This window comes from Acipenser ruthenus, chromosome 18 (genome assembly GCF_902713425.1).
Source record: "Acipenser ruthenus chromosome 18, fAciRut3.2 maternal haplotype, whole genome shotgun sequence".
NCBI lineage: Eukaryota > Metazoa > Chordata > Actinopteri > Acipenseriformes > Acipenseridae > Acipenser > Acipenser ruthenus.
The window spans coordinates 31,945,166-31,954,408 of NC_081206.1; the positions used below are offsets into that span (position 1 = coordinate 31,945,166).

At 48.6% G+C, this 9,243-nt stretch overlaps 1 long non-coding RNA gene across 1 annotated transcript in view; it reads right to left on the bottom strand.

The window, feature by feature from the left end:
• The window catches only part of LOC131698528 (uncharacterized), a 32,435-nt gene extending 23,192 nt beyond the window's left edge, over positions 1-9,243 (bottom strand). The window contains exons 1-2 of the long non-coding RNA XR_009307613.1: positions 8,967-9,243; positions 2,552-2,630 (exon numbers count right to left, since the gene is read on the bottom strand). This is a non-coding gene — a long non-coding RNA (uncharacterized LOC131698528). The remainder of the gene's footprint in view (positions 1-2,551; positions 2,631-8,966) is intronic.

Here is a 9,243-nt window from a genome sequence, read left to right on the forward strand (position 1 = left end):
ACTCTCACAGGTATGCATCCACACACTCACTCTCACAGGTATGCATCCACACACTCACTCTCACAGGTATGCATCAGCACACTCACTCTCACAGGTATGCATCCACACACTCACACACTCTCACAGGTATGCACCCGCACACTCACTCTCACAGGTATGCATCCACACACTCACTCTCACAGGTATGCATCAGCACACTCACTCTCACAGGTATGCATCCACACACTCACTCTCACAGGTATGCATCAGCACACTCACTCTCACAGGTATGCATCCACACACTCACTCTCACAGGTATGCATCCACACACTCACTCTCACAGGTATGCATCCACACACTCACTCTCACAGGTATGCATCAGCACACTCACTCTCACAGGTATGCATCCACACACTCACTCTCACGCGCACGCACACACGCACACACACACACACAAGCGCACACGTGCACACACACACTCTCTCTCTCTCTCCCTCTGTTTCCAGTGCTTTGGATTCCCTGGATTCCCTCCAGACTCGCTTCCTAGATTGGGATATTGGTAATCCAATTGCAAATCAAGTTCCAGTTTGTCATGTCTTGTTAATGCGCTAAACAAGCACGCACACACCGTCTCTCCTGAACCAATGAGATCTCACTTGTGTTAAGACTGTATAGACACACAATTGGTCCTCGACAGTCATGTTTAACTCTTAACATATCGGTAGGCTACTGAGCTTCGAAAGAGAGTTTTAAACAATCTCGCTTTGGTTTCAGTGACTTGGATGTGGCAAACCCTCTCCCAGCCCAACCCCAAACCCACTCTCACACTCAGAATCAGAATGCTTCTCTTACTGTGCCCTAGCTTTAGAGAACACTGCATTCTGCTGTTGTCAAAGATGAAAATGCAGGAGGCAGCACAGCTATATATCCGACTCCTTATCTACCTCGGGGGTTTAAACAGCAACAGTGACAAAGACTTGGGCAGTCTTCGCTCGGATTGGTCACTGAGGGGGTGCAGCAAGGCACCGTGGGAGTTGTAGTTCCCTGCTAAAGCTCCCCGCATTGGGGAAGCCAGTGTCCATCACTTGTGAACTACAAACAAAGATATTGCTGGGGCTGGAAAGATGGTTCTGGTTTTGAAGCACTGACATGTACATTTTTCTTTCTGAAGGAATGCTGTTAGGTGCTAAGGGGCAAATTCTTAATAATGAACTCACCAACTCATATTGGAAAGAAGAGAGTTCCATGTTAGGGTTGCTGTTTGAGTTCCAGCTTTGTCAAATGAACTCTGCAGTCAGTGTTTTATGCTTGTAAAAGTCTGATTCACACTCCCATAGAGAGACAGAGATTATAAATAAATCCAATCTAATGCTACTCTGACTGTCTCATCCACGGTGTTTGTCTGTGTTGATAGTACATTGAGCAGCACATGTGCTGTACTGTGTAAGACCCTTCACTCATTCATATGTCCCAATCGGACAGTGAAACCACATTAATCCTAATAAATAGAAAGCTGCTGTGAATATAAAGAACATTGTTAGACAGGGCCCCCAGCAGAGGAGACAACAGAGAAAGTTTTAATCAGAGAGACAGAGAGACAGAGAGAGAGAGAGAGAGAGAGAGAGAGAGAGAGAGAGAGAGAGAGAGAGAGAGAGAGAGAGAGAGAGACAGCGAGAGAGAGAGACAGAGAGGAGACAGCCGTTTAAAATTCTGTTTCCTGCGAGCGATGAGGCTAATCCTGCCCCCATAATTCCCTCCAGCCTCCCCCCCCCTCCGCACGGTCTCTGAGTGACAGCACAATGCACAGGCCCTCGCATGCTTATCTAACACTAGCAGATGGTCGACTTGGATCAATGCACACCCGCCACGATCAATGGCTGTGATAGTGCGCTGGGAAGGATGGGGCTGCTCTCTCCTCACTCCTCCCTTGAGAAGCCTGAGCTTCATGGAGCTGTTTCACTGCACCCTACATCCTGCTCCCTACACCCTACACCCGGCTCACAACACCCTCCATCCTTCTCCCTTTTCCCTGCCCCCACACCCCGCTCCCCAAAAACCTACCACCTACATCCTGCACCCTGCTCAATTCTCCATATATCCTGCACCCTGCTCCCTTCTCCATATATCCTGCACCCTGCTCCCTTCTCCATATATCCTGCACCCTGCTCCCTTCTCCATATATTCTGCACCCTGCTCCCTTCTCCATATATCCTGCACCCTGCTCCCTTCTCCATATATCCTGCACCCTGCTCCATTCTCCCTCCTTCCTACCTGAAAAACATTACGAAGGAAAACAGTATTCACTTAATAGTAAATAAAGACAGCTCTTCATAAGACTTCCTCACACAGTGATTGCTGTGAGCTGGATGCTCAATGCTCACCACTAGGGGCGCCAGGAGGCACTCCAAGACGAGGGCACTGAATGACTCCAGCCTGATATGACCTCCATGGCCTCTAGGGGCGCAGGGAGCCAGTGAAGCTGACACTGGCTGCTGCTGTGCAAGTAAATGCAAGATATCCCACAATGCTGAAATAATATCAGAACACCAAGGGAAATAAGCAAATAACGTACCTTACAGATTTGTGGCTTGCGTGTTGAAAATGGCAATTCGCTCAGATCCTGTGATAAACTCACTTTCAAACACCTGCAGCTGAAAAAAAATGGTATTGAAAAAAATCTGATACAAATCAAAAAGTCACCTTTTTGCAAGTCTTTTATTTATATATATATATATTTTAAACAAAGTAATCAGGTATCGGTAGCAGCATTGCTTTCAGACACAGGCCTCAGTCCTTCCTTCACGAGTTCCAACCCTGAACTAACTTCCAAACTGATCCCGGTGCTGTCATACACCTGGCCAGGTAAACCAGCAATCAGTGAAGCGATTCAACCTGCCCACATGCACCTGCATTCCTGAGCCGAGGGGGTTAACCCCGTCTCAGCCCAAACCAAACAGCCTGCAGGGTGTTCACCCCGCCACGCTGCTGTGCAGAAATACTGAAAGAAATCCATTCACTGACTGGTCTTCAGTCCAGTGTTTTCAACACACACAGGAAAGTCGTTTAGCGCTGGGGTAGCAAACTAAATAAGATGATACACCCGACGTGCCTGTCCTCAGCGCAGCCCTGCTAATAATAATAATAATAATAATAATAATAATAATAATAATAATAATAATAATAATAATAATCTGGGGAGTCGGGAGGCAGAGGCTTCATTAAAGGAAGAGAGTGGAGAGCTTGTTGAGATAAATGGTGCAAAGTGAAGAGCAATTAGTTCAGCAGCCACACTGACACTGAAGGGGCTGTGTGAGTTACTGCAGAGAGCGTCTTGAAGGGCAGGACTTCAGATCAAAACAGACAGCCGGAACAGCCTTTGATCCGCCTCTGAGAAGCTGTCAGCTGTACTGAGGAGAGGAGAGAAGAGGAGAGAGGAAGGGGGTAGAGAGGAGAGGGGGTAGAGGAGAGGGGTGGAGAGAGGAGAGGAGAGGGGAGGGGTGTAGAGAGGAGAGGAGAGAGGAAGGTGTAGAGAGGAGAGAGGGTGTAGAGAGGAGAGGAGAGAGGTGTAGAGAGGAGAGAGGGTGTAGAGAGGAGAGGGGGTAGAGGAGAGCAGAGGGGTGGAGAGGAGAGGAGAGCAGAGTTACATCCTGCTGTCCTCGCATCTCTCTGATTAAAAATACTACATGCCTCATATTTAAAGGTGGTTATTATTATTGAGAAGAAATAACCATCGAGAGGGTCCCCTGAAGGCTCACCTGGTAAAGGTGTGACCGCACGGTGTGCAGGGGGAGTCCTGCAGAGTCACTCGTAGAGGACACACACAGCAGGATATTCAAAGGGTTACAAGTGATATGTTGGGAAAAGGCAGATAGTAACATAAAGTATCCCTTTAAGTGAGGGGCTGGGACTCAGAGTTTTTCTTTTATAAATGTAGTCGTCGCCAATGATTTTTACCCTGGTTTTCTACCCAATTTGGAATGCCCAATTATTATTCACAACAAGGTGAAACTGGGGAGCCCGGGTGTGACCTTGTTGTGAAGTTGTGCGTCTGTGCTGATACTGAGACAGCTCGGGTGTGGAATGTGTCTGCTCTGGTTAATCTCAATGAGGAGGGTAATGCAGTGCAGGGGGCTGCAGATGCACACTCTCATGCTCAGTTTGAATGAGATGCTGCCGCTGATGTAATGCCATGTATAATAGGAGGCTAAGCTCCCTCGGTCCCGATGGAAATATTCCTCAGAGATGGACACCTCTCCCGCTATTTATACCTCCCTAAATCCTCATGAATATGGATCGGCTGAGCTTCGAGAAGACAGGTGTGTCAGTGTTAGTGTCAGCTCCCTCCCTGCTAGTGCAACATCTGAGCACCCCCTCCCCTCACAATCCCTCACAACCCCCAAATACCAAGCCCACCATTTTCCATGTCAAGGAATATCGATAACCCAGACTTCCAAATTCCCTTTCTCCCCTCCTATTAGCTCGAGCAGCTTTACTTGTGCTACCATTGGCCCTTATTACAGAACTATTACATTGCATTTGCAGTGCCAGTGTCCTCTCAGCATGCATTGCTATTGGAATTCCTTTGGGAAGGGTATGGTGAGTGTACAGTGGTGCTATTCTACCAATAGCTGCCATGGTGCTACCATTGCCACTCAGTACAGAAGCATTCTATTGCAATTGTCGTGCCACGGTCTGCCTGTCTGTATTGTCAATGAAGATCATTGGGAAGGGTTTCATCAGCATATTGTTGTACCACAATATTTTTGCAGTTTTGCCATGCTTTTCCCATATGCTTTACCATGCTTTATTACACTTTGCCTTGCTCTTACTATAGTAAAATCATATAAGGGTCCCCATGTGCTATACTCAGCACAGTACCATCTCTGTCTGTCTCTGTGTGTCTGTGTGTGTGTGTGTGTGTGCTGTGTGTGTGTGTGTGTGTGTGTGTGTGTGTGTGTGTGTCTGTGTGTGTGTGTCTGTGTGTGTGTGTGTGTGTGTGTGTGTGTGTCTGCGAGGAAGGTGATACGCTGCGGTGGGATCGCTGTGCTCTGTGTGTGTGTGTGTGTGTGTGTCTGTGTCTGCGAGGAAGGTGATACTCTGCGGTGGGATCGCTGTGCAGGGTGAGATCTCCAGGTTTGGTTCTTGTGATGGGAGATTACGAAGCGCTGGAACTCAAACCTAATCCTCATTTGAGTGAAGTGAGGCGCGGCGGATTAGCCAGTCTTACCTGCCACCCACCGGAGCAAACTGAGAGGAGCCCCAGACAGGAGTGTCCGAGAGGAGCCCCACACAGGAGTGTCTGAGAGAGAGCCCCACACAGGAGTGTCTGAGAGGAGCCCCACACAGGAGTGTCTGAGAGGAGCCCCACACAGGAGTGTCTGAGAGAAGCCCCACACAGGAGTGTCTGAGAGGAGCCCCACACAGGAGTGTCTGAGAGGAGCCCCACACAGGAGTGTCTGAGAGGAGCCCCACACAGGAGTGTCTGAGAGAGAGCCCCACACAGGAGTGTCTGAGAGGAGCCCCACACAGGAGTGTCTGAGAGGAGCCCCACACAGGAGTGTCCGAAAGGAGCCCCACACAGGAGTGTCCGAGAGGAGCCCCACACAGGAGTGTCTGAGAGAGAGCCCCACACAGGAGTGTCTGAGAGGAGCCCCACACAGGAGTGTCTGAGAGAGAGCCCCACACAGGAGTGTCTGAGAGGAGCCCCACACAGGAGTGTCTGAGAGAGAGCCCCACACAGGAGTGTCTGAGCGTCTGAGCATGCCTGTGTGTGTGTGTGTGTGTGTTTTGCTCACTGGGTTTTGATGCAATGTTTGTTTTTCAGATTAATCGTTCATATCTGTTTCGTCAAACAGAAACAAAGCCCTCCACCTTTTCTTCCAGACAACAACCTTTATTTTGATATTGACTCTGATATGTGTGTGTGTGTGTGCATGCGTGCGTGTGTGCATGTGTGTAGGCATATTATTTTGAGAACAGCATTTTAAAAAAGTCCTACCAACATACCAGGTAAGATTCACTAAGCTTTTGCCCAGAAGCAACTCAGATACAGGATAAACACCTTTCAAAAAGAAGGAGAGGAGAGGAGAGGAGAGGAGACGTGAAAGCAGGCTTTCTCTCCGAGAGGAGTAAGGTTTCTGACAGACAGACAGACAGACAGAGCCGGGGCCCCTCTCCACACTGAGGGCTATTCATCCCTTTGTCACATGAGCTCGGAGAACGAGCAGCAGCAGCAGCAGCAGCACAGCCCCCTTAATCCTGCTTAATTTGAGTGCAAAGAAATTCACATGCAGCGCTAAGAACATTTACAGAGGACACTGCCTGCATTTTACCCCCAAAATAAAACACAGCTTAAACCACTAAGCTTTATTGATCCCACAATTTGATATTGTGATTAATGAGCGAGCCGGGTCCCTTCTAGATTACAGGCAACGCTACGGTGCTCTGAATTGGGAATCCATTAGCGGGACACTGAGGCTCGCCCTGGGGAGTCGCTCACTTCTTAAACGCACACTGATAGTTCTGCGGTTTTTTCTTTTTTTATTAAGCGGGTTTGGTTCAGCAGGCTGCTCAGTTTTCAGTCAACTCAATATGAGGGAAAGGAGATACTGGCTTTAAAGGAATAGAAACAACAATACAATACTGAGACGAGGAGCACACAGCACAGAGAGGAGATGCACTGAGAAAACAGAATGGGGGCTCAGGGATAGAGTCGATTTCCCATTACAAGCGAGGGGAGACCCGATAACAGCTTAGTAATACTTATCATATAAAAATCCTATTTGGACTAGAAGTCCGGCTCAAGACAATCTTCTGAATGAGAAAGTCCTTGCCAACACAGGGGTCATTTGTCTCATCAAACGTTTTGATTAGCGGTCAAGATTTGCCTTGAGAAAAAGTGCAACCTGAACATGTTTGTCAATTCATTTTTGTTTTCGTAAGAAGTTCGGTATACAGGTGTAAGGGGGGAAAGGCTCAGTGAGATCATGAACTGCTTCAGGGTCTGGATGGAGGGTCCATTGGTTCAGTTAAACAATTTAGAACAGGATTGGAACAAAGAGCAGGACTGGAAGTGATTTAGAGGACAGATCTCAAACTCCAGTGCACTAGAGCAGCCATTTCGAAAAGAGCTCTGAAACAGACTTTAAAGTTCTACGTGTTAAAAGCTGTCAGGATGTTATCAATGAAAAGAGAAATGACAGGTCTGTCATGTAAACCCTGCTACACACTCTTTAAGGGGTACAGACTGAGGGAGAGTTGGGGGCTCTGTTAAAGTATAGAGGGGTGCAGATTGAGGGAGAGTTGGGGGCTCTGTTAAAGTATAGAGGGGTGCAGATTAAGGGAGAGCTGGGAGCTCTGTAACAGGACAGAGGTTCAGATCAGGGAGAGCTGGGGTACTGTAAAGAGAGGTTCAGATCGAGGGGTACAGGGAGGTTCAGATCCAGGGGTACAGGGAGGTTCAGATTGAGGGGTACAGGGAGGCACAGGGTACAGAGAGGTTCAGATCCAGGGGTACAGGAGGTTCAGATCCAGAGGTACAGGGAGGTTCAGATCCAGGGGTACAGGAGGTTCAGATCCAGAGGTACAGGGAGGTTCAGATCCAGGGGTACAGGGAGGTTCAGATCGAGGGGTACAGGAGGTTAAGATTGAGGGGTACAGGAGGTTCAGATCCAGGGGTACAGGGAGGCACAGTGTATAGAGAGGTTCAGATCCAGGGGTACAGGGAGGCACAGTGTATAGAGAGGTTCAGATCCAGGGGTACAGGGAGGCACAGTGTATAGAGAGGTTCAGATCCAGGGGTACAGGGAGGCACAGTGTATAGAGAGGTTCAGATCCAGGGGTACAGGGAGGCACAGTGTATAGAGAGGTTCAGATCGAGGGGTACAGGGAGGCACAGTGTATAGAGAGGTTCAGATCCAGGAGTACAGGAGGTTCAGATCCAGGGAGGCACAGTGTATAGAGAGGTTCAGATCGAGGGGTACAGGGAGGCACAGTGTATAGAGAGGTTCAGATCGAGGGGTACAGGGAGGCACAGTGTATAGAGAGGTTCAGATCCAGGAGTACAGGAGGTTCAGATCCAGGGAGGCACAGTGTATAGAGAGGTTCAGATCGAGGGGTACAGGGAGGCACAGTGTATAGAGAGGTTCAGATCGAGGGGTACAGGGAGGCACAGTGAAAAGAGAGGTTCAGATCGAGGGGTACAGGGAGGCACAGTGTATAGAGAGGTTCAGATCGAGGGGTACAGGGAGGCACAGTGTATAGAGAGGTTCAGATCGAGGGGTACAGGGAGGCACAGTGTATAGAGCAGTTGAGAATCCCTCAGGTGTAAGGTGCAGCCGTTGATTAAAGCTGCTGCCTTGGTTTTTGACAGTGATGGATGGCTGTTCAGCTGGTGCCAATTAAGCCGTCACGGACAATAGCCGCAGCACAGAGAGGGGCGATGCGGGCCCAGTTTAATTTAAACCTGTGGAATCTGGCAGCGTCGACGCGATTCCTCCAGCTTCTGCAGGAACCTGCTCACTTCCAGCAGGCGGCTCTTTGTTTGCAGGATCCCAGAGTTTTCCTCTTAATTAATTTAAGAGAAACTAATTAAACCCTTTTCTTTCTCAGACCTGCTTCGCGCCCCGTACGGCACAAAAGAAAGGTATGAGGGGAGCGGGGCTTTGTTCAGCCGGTGCCAGCTGAAATAATATTAGACCCTGTGAGTCCGGCAGCCTGTGTTTATTAAAAACAGAGAGGACTTCACTCCTTAAATTAAAAAGCATAGGTAGTGCACTTGGGAGCCGTGGAAAGTCACTTCACACAAGCCTCCCGCTCCTGAGCCCTGCAGTTTTATTCATTCAGCCCGGAACTTCCTTTTATTTCACAAGGCAATAATAAAACTGGCACAGATTTGTTTTTTTTTTTTTTCTTCTCTAGTTTACAATGTAACCAAGGTAATTCAGCTGTCAGTTTAATAAAAGTACATTTTTAACACTATGCCTTACCTGCATCAGCGGACTGCTGAGGCGTGTGCACTCATTTGGAGTGCTTCTGCTTGTCCCTTGACTGTGAGCTTGCTTTAAGCTTGCCTTAAGACCCCAATCTGCTGTTCCGGATTCTGTCTCGTCGTGAGATGAGGTTAAAAGCTCTGAACCCCCGAATGCAGACGAGTCTGGCTCTCTTGCCCTGTGGTTAAACGTGCCCGGTTTGTGCCAAGCCTCTGCCCTGGTACACTTTGTATCTCTCTAGACTGACAGCAGGGTAACATTGCTATGTAAAGCT